This window comes from Chamaea fasciata, unplaced genomic scaffold, assembly GCF_029207755.1.
Source record: "Chamaea fasciata isolate MVZ Bird 193981 ecotype frontalis unplaced genomic scaffold, bChaFas1.0.hap1 SCAF_6, whole genome shotgun sequence".
Classification (NCBI taxonomy): Eukaryota; Metazoa; Chordata; class Aves; order Passeriformes; family Sylviidae; genus Chamaea; species Chamaea fasciata.
The window spans coordinates 7,364,966-7,384,265 of NW_027094091.1; the positions used below are offsets into that span (position 1 = coordinate 7,364,966).

The 19,300-nt window shown below is 44.6% G+C and overlaps 1 long non-coding RNA gene across 4 annotated transcripts; it reads right to left on the bottom strand.

The window, feature by feature from the left end:
- Positions 1 to 10,916: 10,916 nt before the first annotated feature.
- Positions 10,917 to 14,763, bottom strand: LOC136290517 (uncharacterized). Of its 4 annotated transcripts, none has more exons than XR_010721170.1 (3): positions 14,701 to 14,763; positions 14,532 to 14,629; positions 10,917 to 13,215 (listed from the first exon to the last, which is right to left on the bottom strand). It is a non-coding gene; the product is annotated as an uncharacterized lncRNA (long non-coding RNA). The 4 variants fall into 4 exon arrangements; XR_010721167.1 differs by having other exon boundaries at positions 10,917 to 13,301; XR_010721168.1 differs by having other exon boundaries at positions 10,917 to 13,301; positions 14,532 to 14,611; positions 14,701 to 14,741.
- Positions 14,764 to 19,300: the final 4,537 nt, after the last annotated feature.

Below are 19,300 nucleotides of genomic sequence, written 5' to 3' on the forward strand. Positions count from 1 at the left end.
TTTTTTTTTTTTTTTTTTTAATACAGAAAGTTCAGTATTAGACATAATCACTTTTTGGCATGCTATCTAAATACATGTTTTCTTAGATTGATTTGCTCTATGTAAAGACCTAAAAGGAATAAGGTTCTACTATTCACTATTGTCAAAGCAATACCCCAGACTCCTAACCAAATTTGCTGTTCCAAAGGTAGGAAAAAAATAATAACCCTGCTATAATTACCTTGCCTGAAGCCACTGCTCTGACACCACAGAACTGAGGTTGTCTGTGCTGTGTAGGAGCTCAACTGGTATATTTTTTCCTAATGCATAGTCACTTTCTCAGTGGGACAGCATTTTGTCCCAAGGGGCATCCCAGACTGCTCAGGTTACAGGGGGTTAGGTCTCAATGTTGCTAGAGAAAGAGCACAACTGTCGCAATGTACACAGGCTAAAGGTGCTGGAATGCTGAACTGGAGAACCACAAATTGCCCAAAATGCAGCCACATCCACACCAGTGGTCCTCACAGCAAATTTAAATCATCTCGAATTCAGAGGACCGAATTTGGGAAAAAATCAGTATTGTCCCTGTTCAGCTACTTTGCACTTGCTGTAACAATTAACAAACCTGTTGATGCAATCAGTTCTATCCTGAAAAATTCAAAGCTGATGCTTAGAGATCTGGGCAGGACATTTAACTAGCTGATCTAGTTGGGGGAATGGAACTTGATGATCTTTGAGGTCCCTTCCAACCCAAACCTCTCTATCATTCTCTCTCCAGAAATTCCCTCTCCCAGCCCCTGTTTCTCAAAGGTTGTGTGCAGGTCTGTTCTTTCTTTTGCCACCAGTAGGAGTTTACCATTTCACTCACAAATAAAAAATCTGCCTAGAAGGGATCATTTGACTCAGGGAAAAAAAAAAACACTTTCATTCCACTGTTTACATGTTCTTCTATATTAAAAGAAATAAAACTACTCATCATCATAATTGCACAGACTTTTGTTTAATACACTATTTTTTGGTCAAAGGTGTATGTAGTCTTAAGATTTCATGCAGACAACATGCTATCAATGCAAACAGCCTGGAGCATTTCAAGGACAAGCAAGCATTGAAAAACAAGATTTTTTTCAGAGATTAGTGAAGGATTCCATTTGCATTTTCATAGAGAAACAAAGTCTAATTTTATCTTTGTACATAATACTTGAGGTCAAGAGATCAATGTCTGGATCTATTACGAGTTTCTTTTTTTTGAAGACCACAGAAATAAACACTTGTCCAACTTACCATGCTGCTCCATTCTTTCCCAATTTGCCAAGAGACATAGAGTGTTTCTTAGATTATTAATAATCAAGCCACCAGATCAGTCTCACGACAATTGCGTAAAACCAGGTTTACAAGTTGTCTCCATAGCACTGTCACTTCCAGGAAAGCAGACTTTGCACATGACCCTGCTGAACAGCAACAGTCAACTGCTTTTCCTCACCTCTTCAACTCCTCTTTTTAAGCAAAACCTGTTCCTTTTACTTCTGATCAGCCTCATGTTGTCCCCATTTCACACTCAAACCGTTCTGTGATTCAATGAAGATGGCATTTAAAATCAAGGGAGCAACAGAGCAATGTGCCCATGAGCAACAGTTTATCTAGGCCCTGGGCCTGTGGATCTGTCCAAAAGAAAAAGTGGAATGGGAAAAAAAGAAATATTTTGGAAGGCTTTCATGGCAGTATGTCTCTGAAAAAGTTCCCATTCACTGAAGCCACTCTTTGCCCACAGGATGTGGGAGCAGCGGAGGACACTCAGGTAGGCATCGGCACTGCTGGATATCTTCCCCAAACTGTTACAAAACTTCCCCAAAAAATCTTTGCGTTGTTGTTAAGGCAAGGTATTTCAAAATACTGCCACCTCACACCATGGAGGGATATGGGGTAAGTGTAGTTTTGATTTTAATCTCAACCTAAGTATTACCACAGCTTTTCATCAGGGAAAAATATTTGCTAATTGGTCAAAACCACCTCTTATTCGCATTGTCAACAGAAGGTAACGGGCAGGGAGGAGAAAAAGGACCCTTGTTGCTCTATTACAGCACTCACACTGCTGGCTTGGATATTTGCAGGGAAACTGAAAATGTCCTTACAAGCCCTGGCACTGCTCTACAGTTTGGCTATTGGGACCAGGAGGAGGAAAGGAATGTGGGTGAATGACCATGAAACTTATCATGCAATCAGAACTTGGTGTTCCTACCCACTTCCAAAGGGAAGAGGGGAGCCAGCCAGGAAACAGAGCGAAACCTAAAAAACACACGAACCAAATTTGATTAACTGAAGAGGAGGAAAAACAGCAAGTTAGTCTCACTTTGAGTTTTATGTCAATGCACAAAAACACATTTGTATTTAGGTTTACAGGCCTAAAGTAGCTGTGGGAAGGAAGAGGGGGCTATTTGCATTAAAAATATTTATTGAAGCTTTATTTTAAAGAAGCCCTAATGCTCTTCAAAACACAGCTCTGAGATTGTGGTCTCCAGGTGGAGATTAAATCACATCTTACTGGCATGATGGGGATGGAGGGACAGAAGGCATTGAATGTTCATAGAACACTGCAAGAACACATTTGTGGTGGAAAGGGTTTGTAATGCACATGGATTACTTTTTTGGACACCATAGCACCAAAAGCATGAACCCATGTGCACTATGGAGTGAGGAGCCTTGAAGTCAGCCCTGCTTGTCTCCAGAGTACTGAGATGCCCTTGGTCACCTTTTGGATAAGGACTGGAAGGGACACTGAGCAACTTCACAGATGATACAGAACTGGGAGGAGCTGTTGACTCACTCGAAGGCAGGGAAGCCCTGCAGAGAGACCTCCACAAATGAGAGGGCTGGGCAATCACCAACCGTGTGAGGTTCAACTAGGGAAAGTGCCGGATTCTGCAGCTGGGATGGAGCAACCCTGGATGTACAGACGGATGGGGAATGAGGGGCCGGAGAGCAGTGCCAGGGAAAGGGACCTGGGGGTCCTGGTCGGTGGAAAGATGAACATGAGCCAGCAGTGCCCTGGCAGCCAGGAGGGACATCCCTGTCCTGGGGACATCAGGCCCAGCATCGCCAGCCGGGCAAGGGAGGGGATTGTCCTGTCTGCTCTGGGCTGGGGCAGCCTCACCTCGAGTGCCGGGGGAGCTTTGGGTGCCACAATATCAGAAAAACATTAAACAATTAGAGCGTGTCCAAAGGAGGGCAACAACGACGGTGAAGGGCCTTGAGGAGAAGCCGTGTGAGGAGAGGCTGAGGGCACTTGGCCTGTTCAGCCTGGAGGAGACTGAGGGGAGACCTCATCGCAGTTACAAATTCCTCATGGGAGGAAGAGGAGGGACAGACACTGATCCCTTCTCTCTGGTGACAGTGACAGGACCCAAGGAATGGCCTGAAGCTGTGTCAGGGGAGGTTTAGGTTGGATATCAGGAAAAAGGTTCTTCCCCCAGAGGGTGGCTGGGCACTGAACAGGCTCCCCAGGGCAGTGGTCACAGCACCAGCCTGGCAGAGCTCAGGGAGGGTTTGGACAATGCTCTGGGGCACAGGGTGTGACTCTGGGGGATGGTGCTGTGCAGGGCCAGGAGCTGACTGGATGATCCTTGGGAGTCCCTTCTAACTCAGCTTGTTCTGTGATTCTGTAAATGAGTGTTCACGGAGTGATCCATAGAATTTAGACTAGCAAGGTGGTAAGGCCACAGCCTACACTTATTCTTTTGGTTGTCACAAAAACACCAAAAGAATATTCTTTTTTGGCACAACCAAAAAGCACCAGCCCCATGAGTGCTACTTACACTTGTGAATGTACAGCACCCCTCATACTATGGAGTCAGGCATCCCCCACACAACTGAAAACAGCCTTTGTTCCTTCATGAAGGAGCACATGCTCCCCCTTGAGCAATACACAGCCTTGCTGAAAATTCATATCGCCATTCCCATGCTTACTGCACATGGTCTCCCAAACTGTATCCTGGGCAAAATGCACATTGGGCCAGACCAATGCCCTCTCCATCCTATACCCAGACCATTGTCCCAGCAGCAGGCCTGACCTTTGAGTGAGAAAGCAAGGGTCCTGCTTGCACCACACTTTTCAAAGAGCACATTAACCCTGATTGTCTTGGCTAACTCTCTGGAATTTCCTTCCTTGCCCCGGAGACAGAGCATTCTGTGGAAATGAAAATTAATACTTACAGGCAACTAGAGTTTGGGTGTGTTTTCAATTATATATTGAAAAAAAAAAGAAAACAAAACGAGAGAGAGTGGAAATTCAGTGGCTGTTACAAATAAGCCCATTTTAATTGTAAATTTATTTAGCAGGAGGTGGAATTAATCACCTAAAAGAGAACGGGGGAGAGCCCCAATGCTGCACACAAAGCAAGGAAAGTGCGAATCACACAGTTGGCATGAGATCCCATTTCATTTTTGTTAAGTGCTGGGGTTTTAAGTCCCTGAATATCTCACTGTTCTTTCCCTCCTGTTCTCCAGAGGGAGAACAAATGCAAATGGTGTCGTGTTAGAGGGGGCTAAAAGGGCACCCTGTAATAATCCAGTGTGCAAAACCCCATGGATTCATCAAGGAGGGAAGGTGTAACAGCCTTCAGGAAGCCTGCAACAGCCTCCGTGTACACATAACACCTCCAAAGGAATTTTCTGCAGCTATTCAAGAACAGACCCAGGTCTACTCACCCCAGTTTCACCCCATAGCTTGCACATGCCTAGGCAGCACTCAGAGAAACACAACAGAAGGCTGTACACATCAAAATAACCCCAGCCAGTTGAAAAATAGGCTCTGTTCTTTCTCCTCTTGTGCTGGCATTGGGTTTGACAATGTTCCCACAGTGTTTACCCCGCAGCACAGCACAGCATCGGAAGAGCACGAACAAGCCCCCAGCAGCAACCAGTCACTTTATAACTCTTCCCCACACCACACCTACATCTTTTCCACACCAAGCAAGGACAGGAGAGGCCAAGCAAGAAGCTGGCACCCACAATTCTCCAGCAAGATCATAGGCTGCCTCCAATGCAGTCAGGTCCCAACAGATGTGGCCACAGCACAGCAGGCTGCAGGCAGGATGAAGATCCCATTTGTGGGGTGGAGGCTGAGGTGGGGGTCAGCTCCATCGTGTTTTCCATACACATTTTCCTTGAAGGCTGTGAATTAATTCAGCTTGGGCAATCTCGCTGTCATTTCAGATTCCTGCTCCACTAACATTCAAGCTTTAACTGTACAAATAGAGGAAATATATTCCATATTTCCAGACAGTGTTTGTCACATCAGTGAGCACTGAAAACTTCTTCTGTCAATGAGTTTGTTCAGCTCCTCCTTGGACCTGCTGATCCTGTCTCCACAACTGCCTGTGGCTGTACCTCCCTTGACATGCTGCCAATGCTCTCCCTAATGCACACCTAATGCACCATTGTCCTTCTTGTCACCCAAGGCGCTGCTGGCTTGTGGACAGCTTGTTGTCCACGAGGACACTCAGGTTCTTCTCTGCAGAGCTGATTTCCAGCAGGTCAGTCCCCAGCCTGTACTGGGCTGGGATTATTCTTCCCCAGGTGCAGGACCCTCCATTTGTCTCTGTTGAACTTGAAACAGTTCAGCTTATCCATTACCAAGAAGCTTTTTTAAATATGAATTGCACTCTACAACCAGCACTCTCCTCCTTTCCACGTGTTGCTTATAATATTGCCATTTCCTGTAATGACTCAATCCTGAGAGCCAAGTTTCTGACTGAAGGGAGAGGGATCATCAGGCCACTTAGTCACCTCCAGTGAGCAATCTGCATATGACACTTAACTCCCCTGTTTTTTTAATTATTATTATTGCAAACTGGCTCTGTGTAATGCACCAAGAAGAGTGTGTTGCCCAAGTTTCTGTAGGAACCCAGTTTTGAAACTGCTGCATGCAAGAACAAATATCAGCTGTGACTGTGAGAAACACCATGGGTCTCATCCAAGTGACCACAGCTTGCATGTAGAGCATACAATCAGTCAGTTTGACTCCTGGAAAGCACACACCTCTCTCAGTTACAGGGTTTATCCTACAGGGGGAAAAATAAATCTCTTTTCAGTGTACAAGTAGGACTGAGAATCATTAATCCGTCAATCCAAAACATCAAGCCAAAATCATTTTGTTTGTGTGTGTTGAAGAGGTAATTTTGTACAGCTTTCCTTAGATGTGAGCAAGATATCAATCCCCCAAAATGGCACAGAAAGCCTCACACAAAAGCACTCATTTAGTTCTTGAAACTGCAAAACTGATTTTCTAAGATACTTTCTAGGAAACACTCTGTGAACCATGAAGCATTTCTCAAGAGGAAAAAGCTGAGCAGAAGGTTTGTGACGCTGAAGAAAACTCCGACTGCCCCAGATTTGCTGCACGGTTTGTTAGCTCACAGCCCTTCCGTGACTAGTTCTTCTGACACCCTCCACACCAGGGAAATGTCATATTCCCCACTGCACAACAGACAGGCCTTAGATACCCAAAGGGTACCCAAGCAAAACAAGATCACCAGCACATGATCCTTGGTAGCACCTTCACTGTTGGGTGTGAATGCCTCACTACATGAGAGGAGACAGGACCCTGCAAGGGAGATGGGTGGCAAAGAAAGAAAAAAAATAAGGGAAAAGCAACAATTACAGTCAAATTGGACAGCTGCCAGAAAGGCTGAGGGACAGAAAGTGAATTATGCCACAGAATTAGAGGCATTGCAGAGTGGTAGCAGGTCCCTGCACCATGGTGGCACAGGCTGCATTTGAAGATTAAACTTAATGCTTTCCCTAGGATTCCAGCAGCCTGATACTTTCTCTACAAACTCACTTTCTGATGGAACAAAGCAAGCTTTCAAGCATCCAGCTACAGGAAGTTGTCTTGATGAACAGTATGCCCAGGAAGAAGGCTGAGATCACAGCCCCTGAAACTGTTCAGAGCACATGTAGATGTGGTGCTTAGGGACATGTTTTCATGGTGGACCTTGCAGTGGTAGGTTACTTAAGTAATTGGACTCAATGATCCTGGAGGCCTTTTCCAACCTTAATGATTCCATGATTCTAAATGAACATGTATGGTACGTACAGATTATAGAGCTGGTTGACTGATAACTTTCATATTGATAGACACATTCAGATTAAGGATGTGATCTGTGAAATTCAAACTTTCATATTATTTGGCTTAAATATGAGATTTGGGGAGAAAAAGAAAAGAAAAGAAAAAAAAGCTCATGATTTTTGAGGGACGGACAAGAAATTTCTGAAAGTAGGGTCTGGCCACATTTTCAAAAGATGCATGGTGGACTTCCTGCCTCCATTTAAAATCTGTTATTACTATACCAAATGCTTACCTTCACTATTTGCCAGTGAAGGTAGAGGTAAATCCTGCAGAATGTTTGCAAGCAGAAGATAACCAGTTCCTAAAAATTATAAGGAATTACAGAGCTTAGGAGCATTTGCAGAATCTTCCTCCTAGTGCCCACATTTGCTATAGGCTATTTATTTCAGAGTAACCTCAAGGCTTCCGTGCAGTTACTACCCCTGTACTGGCTAACACATCCGTGAGCCTGCCAAGCCCTAGAGACGTTCATGAAACATTCCTGCCCACACGCCTTTTATCCCTTCACCCTCACCATGCAGCACCAGTTCATTGCATGCCTGCAATGAGTTCAATTTCAAAATACTGCCAGTGATGCAACAGTAATTGCATTTGCCCAGTCAAACAAGGTAAAAATGATTCCCATATAGTTTCTTCAGAGCAGCAGCCTGGAATCATGGAATTACAGGTGGTTTGGGTTGGAAGGGACCAACCTGGTTCCAAACCTCCCACCTTCCACTATTCAAGGTTGCTCTAAGCTCCATCCAGTCTGGCCTTGGATACTGTCAAGGGTGGGGCATCAACAACTTCTCTGGGCCACATGTGCCAGGGCCTCACCACCCTCACAGGGAAGAATTTCTTCCATAAAACACCAGACTCCATTTCACCAGGTAGGAAAAGGGTTTAAAGAAAAGTGTTTATTTAGAGTTTATCAGTGGCACTAATTTACTTTCTGTTCAATAGGGAAATGTGGGTGCATTTGTTACCAAACCCCAGTAATCAGATGTTAAAGATGTGCATTGCTCAGAGCCCGCTGAGGCTTTGCACAATGTTCTGTGCACTGCAAGCCGAATGTGTTACTGGTAACACCTTCCTCAGTTGTGCAATTGCACTGAAGAATTACCATCTCTTTTCAATTTTTAAGAAAAGAAGTAGGGAAAAAAAGGATAAAAGGGATTATATAGATCACCTGCCATATCTGGGGAAATGCACAGTAAAAGAAGCATGATAAATCCTTAGATCAAAAAGGAACATTTCAGCTGTAAGGAATTTTTTTGTGCTGTTTAAGCCCTAACAAGAACCATAGCCAGACATACAAATGTGATTATGTTGATAAGTGCTGCAGGTGGGTATTACTAAAACAATGATCACAAGGAATAGAAATTTAAGAGGAGGGTGAAAGGACTGGTACAAAAGAGTCCCAAAGACAAAAACAACCCATGACCCCACCACTTGCAACACAGACATCAGTACGTGGGAACCAAATCCCTTTGGCACATCAGCCTTGTGCAGCCGGAAACTTGTGAAACTCGTTCCACTGGTCCACAAACGCAGCAGAGGACATGCAGCCAGAGCAGGGAACACAGAGGAATGACACCAGGGAAAAGTGGGGTTATGGACAGGGCACCAGCAAATTAAGCCAGGAAGAAATTAAATTGAGAGGAAGCAGGAATGGGCAGTTATAGATGACATCGCAGCTCCTGCTGTGAACTCTCTGCCCCAAGAGGGCTCTCAACCTTCCCCAATTGTCTTTCTGCAGGTATCCCTGTTTCACTTCAAGAGTGCATACCCTGTGCAGCACTAGAGAAAAAACTCAGAGTTCAGCAGGATGCTCCATAAAAAAATAACATAATCCAAATTAACTTGGGATGCACCAAGTTTGGACAAACCCCTAATGACAAAGGAAAGGAAGATTTCTCCATCTATACATTGCAAAAACATTCCCAGTAATTGCCACTGTTCCTTCAACAGTCCCTTTTCTCTTGCATCTCCCCATGCAGCAGATCATGCTCTCCTCCCTCCATAGACCAATATCTTCACACAGAGTCATACAATCACACAGCACCAATGCCAGTGGCAAAAATGGAGTAGTCAAATCCAAGTAGCAGCAGATGTCTTATTTACAAATTACCACAATTTCACAAAATTCCGCCAGCCAGCTGGTTATGCCCTGGAAAGCACCTGATCTTCCAATTTAAGTGTCTTTTCATCACCCCAGTGGCAAATGACCTCCAGCTCTATAAACAGCTCTGGCCTCACAGCAGAAACCCTGTTGTCAGTCAGCCCGTCACAGAACATGCAAAGACCTTTTCTTAAGAAGAGGACCAGAGAAGTACTTAAAGGGCACATGTGGACAGTCAGCAGAGGATAAGGGCTGTGCTTGTTCAGACATAAACAAATTCATGGTTGAGTAAGCACAAAAAAGTATGGATCATGCTTACCTGAGCAAGTTTATAAGTAATCCCAGTGGATGGAGCACACTGCTGACAATTTACCTGTGGAGTTGAGAGCTGCAGTATCTATCAGGCAATGCTAATGCCCTCAGATTTTAAGGGGTTGAGTCTTCAGGGACATCAGCAACTGCACTGCACCTGTAGCATTTTAATAGTTCAATAGCAGTGCCTCTTCCTGTACCTGTGTCCTCTTCCTTCCCAGGTGAACAATACCAACACTAAATCTGACATGTCTGCAACTTGACAGAATTATTGTGCAAGGGAGAGGCTTCTCAAATGCCTCTGGCTTTTTGCACTGAGCCACACAAGGACATGCCCTGTGGCTGTGCCTGGGAGCTGAGGACAGATGGCAGCCCAAACACAGCCACTGGGCCATTACAAATGGCCCAAACACAGCAGAGCCATTGCAGGCATCAGAGGGACTAAATTCATAGAAGAACACCTTCAAGAGCCTTCCTGGACAAGATTTCTAGGTAAGAACAAAAGCTGTCTGAGATAGGGACAGACGTTAGCCCTGCATGAGAGAACCCCAGGAACCAAACAGGACCTCAGCATCCCTTCCTGTCACTGCAGGCAGAGCCCAGACATGTTATCCACTTCACCCAGGGAAAGCTGAACATCAGGTTAGGAACACAAACTCGTGTTAAGACCTTGCTCTGTCCTCAGGCACGTTAAAGATGGTGCATCTTCCACAGCTATCAGGGAGTTACACTGCTCACATGGAAAATATCTTCATAAAAGCTACAATTCCAAGTGCACACTGTGACTATGGGCTCAGGAGATTGTAGACCATGCCTTTCATTATGGATGGGGCAAAAAAAAAGATCCTATTTGATCTGCAGTGGAAAGGGGAACAGGGCATGAATGCCCTCATTCAGCTGCAATTAACTGGGGCTCCTCCTTAGTTTCAGTACACCAGGAGGGAAATTATTTGAAAGCCTCAGCCGACCGGGATAGCGGGATGGGTTTGGGATGGAGGGAGCAAATCTTCCCTCTACAACAGCTTAATAGTACCACCTGGTGGAGAAAGCCAAATTTGCTCTGCCGCTCCGGAGTGGGTCTGCAGAGGGATGCCAGGAAACACACTGAAAGAAGATAAAGATGTAATAGGTCTATTCAGGCTTATTTTCCCATAGAAACTGAATTTTCAAACCTTTTTCACGAGGGGCTCAGTGAGGGTGAAAAACACACTGGGACCAAACAGTTTAGTTCAGGTCTCCCACTACAAACCCACTCCCATGTGGCCAGCAAAAAGGCCCTTGGTGTGGGGCACCCAGCAGCCTTCTCTTGAGCAACTTATTTTATTTTATCACAAAATAAAATAAGCAGCAGCCTCCAAGGACTTTTCAGGAGGCAACCAGGCAGCTAACATCAACCTACACAGTACAAACAAACATCTTTCAGTGATAGACATCTCCAAGTGGAGAAATTTTACAGCTGGATATTTAAAACAAACAAACAAACAAACAAACAAACAAACAAGACCTCTGAAATTTGTATTAACAAAGGAATTATTTGGAGAAGGCCTGGATGAAAAAGGAAATATGAAAAGCTACAGAACGAGAGGACTAGATAAATTCCTATGTCTGCATATATCTAAGTTTTGAAGTGTTTAAATAGAGATCTTTCCAGAATCTGCAGACAAAACGTTCATTTTTGACAATGTGAGGGTTTCATTACACTTAAGTAGCCTCATTATGCAGTTCCATCCTGGTGTTGAATCAATTAAGCATGGCAGCAATAAAGCAAAGTGGAACTAAAACTAATGTTCTAGTGGGAGCTAAATCACCAGGATTATTCAAAATGAAATGTTGCTTAAGGAGACCCAGGCAAAGTTTATTTACACTGGCGATTGTCCCTGTGCTGTGCCATGCAACCTGGAGAGCCTGACCTACTGCTGCACCCCTCCAAGCAGCAGCAAATTAAATCCCTAAATCATGGGAGGTGTTTGCACTTTCATAGCTAATTTAAGGCTCCAAGTAACCTTATTTTTTTATATATTATACAGATAACTCAAATAAATATGTTTTAATTTTATATATCTGAAACAATATTCTTTCTAAGTTAGAGCTCCAGGGGAAAGACTCATTCAAAACCAGCAATATCTTAACAGAGAAAAGGTAAGTAACTTCCACTCTTTATAAAGTTGTGGAGTGCAAAATCATGAGCGAGAGTTTTGGCCACTGCAAATCAGACACTGTTGACTTCTATTCAACTACAACTTACAGACTCTTCCACAATTTGCCATAGACACTAATTAGTTTACTAAAGACTCCCTGCCAGCTGTGAACTCCTGAGATGATGGAAGTAGGAGTGTTGGAGTTTTTTACCATGCAATTAATTTTTCCATTTGCTGTTTTCTCCCCTGCTTGCTCTTGGCTCAGCTCACACTGCTCTGTCTCCGGATCAAGCTGAGCTCAGCTCAAGCATGGTGCTGCAGCTATGTTGTGCTTAGCCCAGGGATTTCTCACCAGATGTTAATGCTGTTTATTAAGAGAAGTGATTGTGAACAGAATCGCTCTGAATTTCAGCCAAAATAGGCTTTCAATTGCTCAGGCCCTTCGGATCTGCAGGAAAACCAAAGTTTGGGTTTGAAAGTTTCTAAGTTTGAGGCAGAAAACTGCTTCCATTTGGGAATGCTGGTGGGAGGCAAATTTGGGGCATGAGTCACCTGCTCTCTATCTCCACAATAGGAAAATCAGATTTTACCTCTGAGTCTTTGGCCCTGGGTATCTTGCCACTTGACAGGAGAGAAAAGGTATGAAAAACCCAACCAGATCCTAAAGCTGCTGCTGTGATGTCCTGCTGAAATCAAAATACTCTGGTTTCCCAGCACTGCTGGCCCAAGAGAAGTAACTTTTGCATGGAGATGTTTATGTTGTGAAAGCTTCAAGTCAAAAGCTTAGTGCTCCCCCTCAAAAGACAATTTCATGAAAATATTTCCTTAGATTAAGTAATTTTAATAGCATCCCTCTAGATACCATTTACTAACCATTTGCCTGGAAACAGACCAGGTTCCAGTAGGAAAGCAGGCAGTCCTGACCCAGTATCTCCCAACCATCCTGTGTAGACAGGAATGAAATTAATCCCTGGTTGACTTCTCAAAAGTTGCACAATTAGAAAGTCACACTAACTCCTGAGCCAGAAAACCATCAAAGTGGGGAGCAGGAAACTACACCACTGCTTCACCTTTACAGGCCAGCAGGAGCTTGGCCACTGAGCAAGGAGGGACTCAAGGTGTCGGGATGGGGTGAAGGGTTAATGTGCAGGATGGAGGCTCTGGCTCTACAGATCCTGCCAGGGTGGGCTGTGAGGAGCCAAGGAATTGGGTAAGGAAACAGCCTGGCTTCTCTCACAGAGTCACGGCAGCAATACAGCCCTGCAGAGCATTTCCATTGTAAGGAATTGGCATTTTCTGATGGAGCAACAAAAGTGCTCAGCCTGGAAGCAGTTCTGTAGTGAGCACTGCCAGCACACACAGCACCCTGCAGTCAGGGTGTTTGAGGAGCCTCTTGCTTTCTCAGGTATCCAGAATGAAATTTCAAAGCCCAGTGTTGGGCTCCTCTGTTCTCACCCATCTTGGCTGCTCTTTCCATAAGATGTGTCAGCAGCAAATCTTGCGGCCACTGTTCTTTGTGCTGGGGTTGCTCCACAGGAGGCATCCACAGTCTTGCTTCTTCCCTGGATTTGGGCAGATACAAGGTTTGCAGATCCTGTCTTAGGAGGGTTTTTTGCATTTCCATGTCCTTTCTGTTGTTGTTGAGGTTCTGGAAAAGTAAATACTACCATTTCCCAGTCCCTCTCATGCTTCATGGGGACATTCACAATCTGAGGCATCTGAAAAGCTGTTGGAAAGGCAGAAGCTGCCTTCTCTTGCCCATGCAAAGAGTAATGGAAAAATTTTGTATTTGTCCCTGCCAGCAGTGCTACTTCTGGACTTTCAGGGGTGCAAAGCATCCTGGTGTTTCCTTCTCCTAGACAACATCCTGCATGGATGGCTGGAAACTGCCAGGGCTGAGGGCCCAGCATGAGCAGTGAGCAGAGGAGCTGGTCCAGCTGGGAGATCTTTCCTTGTGCTTCTCCCACCCAGCTCCACACATCTCCAAAAGGCTTTGAGAAAGTTCAGGCCTGTCCACAAGCCCCTTTGAGCTTCCCCAGCAGAGAGCCCCACAGCTCCTGTGCCACAGCTCAGGCTAAAGCTCACCCCAAATGCCTGTCTTTTGGGGAAGACAGGGAAACAATCACTCCCTAGATGTGGCATCGTGTGCCCTTCTTGGACCAGCAGGGAAGCCCCAGTTCCTTTCTCTTTCTCACAGGCATCTCTGTAACTTCTTCCACTGCCTCCCCAGCCCCATCTCTCACTCTCCAGCCAGATTTTCCCCCCTACCATGGGCTCCAGGGAAGATTTTCACAGAATCATTTAGTTTGGATAAGACCTTTAGGATCATTGAGTCCATCTGTTAACCTCGCACTGCCAAGTACTAAGCTATGTCCCTGAAGTGCCATGCTTACTTATTTTTTGAGCGCTTCCAGGGACAGTGACGCCATCACTTCCGTGGGCAGCCTTTTCCAAGGCTTGACCACCCTTTCTGTGAAGAAAAGTTTCCTAATGTGCAATTTAAACCTTCCCTGAGGCAACTTGAGGACACTTCCTCTTCTCCTGCCACTTGTTACCCTGGAAGAAGAACGTTTTCCAGCTACCAGAACACAACCATAGGTTAATGAATACTCAGTAAGGAGCTTTGCTGAAGACTCAGCCCTGTCCATTTCTGGTAGATCTGCTGGGTTCAGGGCATGTTGCAGTATTCAGGTCAAAGCAACCAAAACCTGGTAAAATAAGTGATTTGGAGGCTTCCTGGACTCCTAAGGAGCACCTGTGTGCTTTGCCAGGGAAAATCAGGAGACAAGTAATTTCATACAAGGATTTTGACTTTCACTGCTGAGTTTCAGAATGGGACTCATCGGGTTTTGAATTTACAAAAATCAAAAGGACTTACTAGTATCCAGCAACTGGCACCATTTTCTCTCCAGGAAGCTAAGCAGAGTCTTCTCTCACTCACACATGCTGCAGACAGCCCTAAGACATTTTCCCTGGCTTACCACGAGGCAAAGCTTTACCTCAGCTCAAAAGCTCTCCATTTTCTGCCTTGTTCCCCCCACACTCACCTTCGTTACTCCCACAGATCAGACCTCTCAGGCCCTCAACCTACAAACCAAGAGACTCCGCTCCACCTCCCTTGGCTCTAAATAACCTGGATTTGGGAATGATGCCCTGGCCCCACCTCCTTCCACTGACAAACACCTGGCTCAGGTGAAGCTGAAGTGTAAGAGCCTTCCCACAGGGTTGGATCACTCTGTAAGGACATTCAGCAGTAACATCCAATTGAAGGCTTGCTTCTAGAAATCACAGTCCCAACAAATGTTATCCACTCCCCCTCAGTGTCCTCCATGAAGCCAATCACAGACAGTAGGTGCCCAGGACCCGGAGGGAGGAAGATGCACACTTGAATTTGAGCCATAGCAGGTGTTGGGGACCTGTCTTTGCCAGCCAGACAAAAGCAGGAGGAGGGCAGACCAGCAGAAGTAGGAGCAGATCTGGACAGAGTGTTCCACACAAGCAGAACTTCCCCCTGTGCAGCACAGTCCTGGAATAGCTGAATATCCAGTGGAAAAAACTCTGAGCCCCAAGCAAGCACTGACTCACACACAAAGGAGAGACAGATCTTCAAACAGCATGAGACTGGATGGCTCTGTAAAATCCAAATTCCACTTCCAGAGCTGCATACGAGACTCTCAGCCATTTATACCCTCTCTCTTCTTACAGAGAAATCTGGGAATATAAATACCAAAAGATGAATCTGCAAAATCCAGTTTTCCTTTCCTACCAGCAGCTGTCTATCCCAATGTTCATGGCCAGAGTGGCTCCCTGGCATGGAAGTCCACAGGCACACCACGGTCCTTGTTCATACACTGTCCTCCAGAAGGGAGGGACATGTCCAAGCTACCATGGGCTCAGTCCTGAGCCCCAGCCAACTCCCAGGCCATCTGCACTTGCTGGCCAGGGACTGACAATTTAACAGCACAATTGAGTTGTGATGCCTGAGGACATTCCTTGGCTCTGCTCAACTCACTGGTGTAGCTGCAGTTCCTCAGACCACTCCCTTCCTGCCTTTCATAGCCAAGGCCTCTTTGATGTATTTCCAGTGTAGGTTAGGCTATAAAACTGCTGCACAGAGAGACCCTCCCATGATCCCTGCTCAGGGAGGACTTCTCATACCCACCTGTTGCATGGGTACTCATCATTACGTAAATAATACATATGCTTTTATCTCTTCTGCAAAAAGAGCAAAAGGGAACTCACCTAGAAATGGCTAGGTTAGTTCTGAATAACTTCTAGCTGCAATTATATAGGAGAGGATGGGTCTTCCCCATGCACTTGTAGCCCTGGCTGCTCATTTCCACCTGCAGCTGGATATCTGCACAACCATCTGTGCACCAAGAACTGTGCCAGGTGTGCAGAAAAGATGCCTTTTCTGGAAGTGAGGGGGCTGGCTGTGGCTTGGAATAACTGCACAAAATACTGCTGCCCCAACTGATGAACAGGAGGAGATGGAGGAGCCAGAGTAGGAGGCAAGGGCATAGCAGGCCAATATTGCTGACTGAAAGACAGAGTCGCATGTAATCACAAACCCAGCTGGTGACTGCTATGGCGTTTGTAAGTTCACCTTTTTAAGCTGGCATGAAAATGTCTGTACAAGCTGCAGTCATGCAGCAAAGTGCCATGCAGACATACTCTGCATGGAGAACCTCTTGATGAAAACAAAACAAAACAAAACAAAAACAAAAACAAAAACAAAAACAAATACAAACCTAAAACAAAAACAAAACAACAAAAAACAACAAAAACCCAAACAAAAAAAAATTAAAAATGTAAAAAAAAGCAAAAAAGCAAAAGGAAAAAAGCATTCTTAAGAGGATTGTTATGTTTGACCTAAGAGCACTGTGGGAACAAACATCAGCAGTACCACATATAGGTGTCAGTGCAAATTTTCTTCCTAAACAAGCAGTCTTTTGCTATTTTAGAAAACCCGTCTTGTTCTCAAGAACATTCCATCCCTGAATTCCACACACAAAGCTTGGATCGGATGTCTACTATTCATTTATTTTCCCCTCTTGGTTTCAATATTAGCTGAGGAGCATTATCGGCAGGAGTTAGAGCCGGAAATAGGAAATGAGATGGAAATTGTTAACAAGAGGGGAAAATAGCTCAAGAAGGTTGATCCTTCTAAGAACAGCTACCTTTTACAGCCTAGGATTATGTAACACTCAGACCAGAATCAATTTAGCAAAATGAAAATTCAAGACATTTGTGGATTTTGATCATGCTGGTCATGTACCTGTTATCTGCTGATTTATTGTGCCTTACAGATACAGGACCAGGAAGCTGACAGTCTAAGCACGAAAGGAATGGCAGGTGGCTACAAGTTCTCATCTGTGTGAATAACAATCCAGGATGGGACAGAGGGAGAGGCACCACTGCTCTCCACAGTTACAACTTTTCCTCTTTGTGCTCTATGCATTGTGTTAATAATCAATAAACAGAAAACGTGGAGGGAGAAAACCCAACCACAGCTAAATTCGAATTATTGTTGGTGCACATTAAACAGATGAAGCTGGTACGACAAGGCAGGAGGACACTAAATAACAAATCAGTGCTGCAGGCAATTTTCAGTGCTTCTGTCCAGTGATTTTCCCATTTGTGCTCTGGTGGTGTTAATGTCTAATCTTGTTCCAAATAATTTATTCTTCCTGAAGACCAATGCTGCAGTCTTTGTACTCACAATAAAAACCCGTCTATGTGCTGGGATATAGCAACATCCCACTGGCTGTGAAACAGGTTCTCAAGGGACACTGCAGGTGTTTAGTGCTGGTGGTTATTTACAACTAGACTAGAGAAAACCAATTGTTATTCTCATGTGCTGAAGAAGAGTCTTACCTTGGGGTAGGATAATTTAGGAGTAACTAGATAAGAGCATGAGCAATTGGGTTTGTGTGACTTAAACAGGTAACCCCTTCTCTAACATAATGAAAACTCCTCATGTGCACCAACAGCAAAGCAAAATGGGCTTCCTTGACCTATTATGAATGTGTCCTGCCTTATTTTACACTCTCACCAGCCAGAATGAACATAATTACAGCTGCAGGAGAGTAAATCCTTGCCACATGCCAATGTGATGATTTGCTCTCTGATCTTACCCTAACCTTTGGGATAGAAAGCATCAGCAGAAGCTTAAATTCTCACTCCCCAAGAGGCAGATTGAACACATTTTATATATATATATACAGCCTATATTGATGCCATTTCAACACATGTTGCTGAAATTCTGATGGTTTTCTGGCAGCAGCATTTCATATTCAATTAATATCCAGAGAGAATCCTTAAGCAGGGTGGTTTGGCACTGCCAGGAGAGGTGATGATGCTCCTCACTGTGTATCTCAAGGATAAAGGCCCATCTGGCAAATTGTGCAGTTCAAGACTAAGATAAATGTATATATTGGGAATTTAGGATGAGTACTGATTAAATAAATGTGCAACAACAACAGATTTTACCTGTGGATTTGATTAAAAATGGTGAGCAAAATCCTACGAACAGAGTGTTTAGTTATCTTAAGGACAGCTGTTACAGGCTGAGACCCTGTGACTTTTGTTCCAAGAGAACAAAGCTGATTTTGTCTTTCTTGACTTTGGTATGAGTAGTTTTGGGATCCCTACAATTTGCTTCAATTTACAGGCTAAGCATAAATTCAGCAAAAATAGTTTGCCTGACTTCAGAATGAAAACATCCTCAATTGTATAGGGATTACTATGTTTTCCATCTCAAAATAAAGCACTCCACCTCCCATGCTCACCTAAAATTAAATCCTACTCTCTCTTCAAAGTTTTATTCTGGATTTTCTGCTTGTCCTACTTTCTCCTTTACTTCTGAGCTATGTACACACAGAAATGGGATTTCTCCATTCTTTGATATTGAGTAAATTACATAGCAAGACCTCACAGGGGCTCCCCATAAGCGACCTCATGTTAGACATCCAGTCTGCAAACATGCTAACTGCAGTAGGGGTGTTTTGGCACCTGACATCCAGAGTTTGGCTTCCACCTTAGGGCACATTTCTTCCTGTGCTGATGTGTCTTCCACCAGAGGAGCACCTTTCAAACTAAGGGATACAGTTTCTGAGCAAGGATGAGCCTCATCTTGCTCAGAAAGTTGGAGCTTGAAGATTTTGTCCTTCAGCAGCAATAGACATGAGGGCAGCATCTGAGTGGGGGTGTAGACCCTGACATTCACTTTCAGGGGGGTGAGTGCATTTGCAGCCTTTTTTTCTGCTCTGGATACCACTGTTGCTTGGATGAGATGTGAGATATTTTCCAAGGGACTACCTGCATTCCCAAGGTTTATAAATGGTATGTACTGTGGGAAATGAAACAAGTTAAAGCAAGGGATGAAGAGGAATTCCTCTTGCACTCACAGAAACAAAGCCAGCCCTGGGGATTCCAGCTGGCATGACAAACCATCATATGTGTTATTGTCCAAAACACTGTCCAGCCTCACTGATCTCAGACTCTTTGAGCCATACAGTGCCCAAAGAATGTTTCAGCCTCAGCTTCCCATGAATGGGTAGTGCACTGGTGTGAACTGGATTAACTCCTTAAAGTTGTGTGTTTAAAAGGAGTACTGGACTCTGAAATGAGCTGGGTTGGCACCTC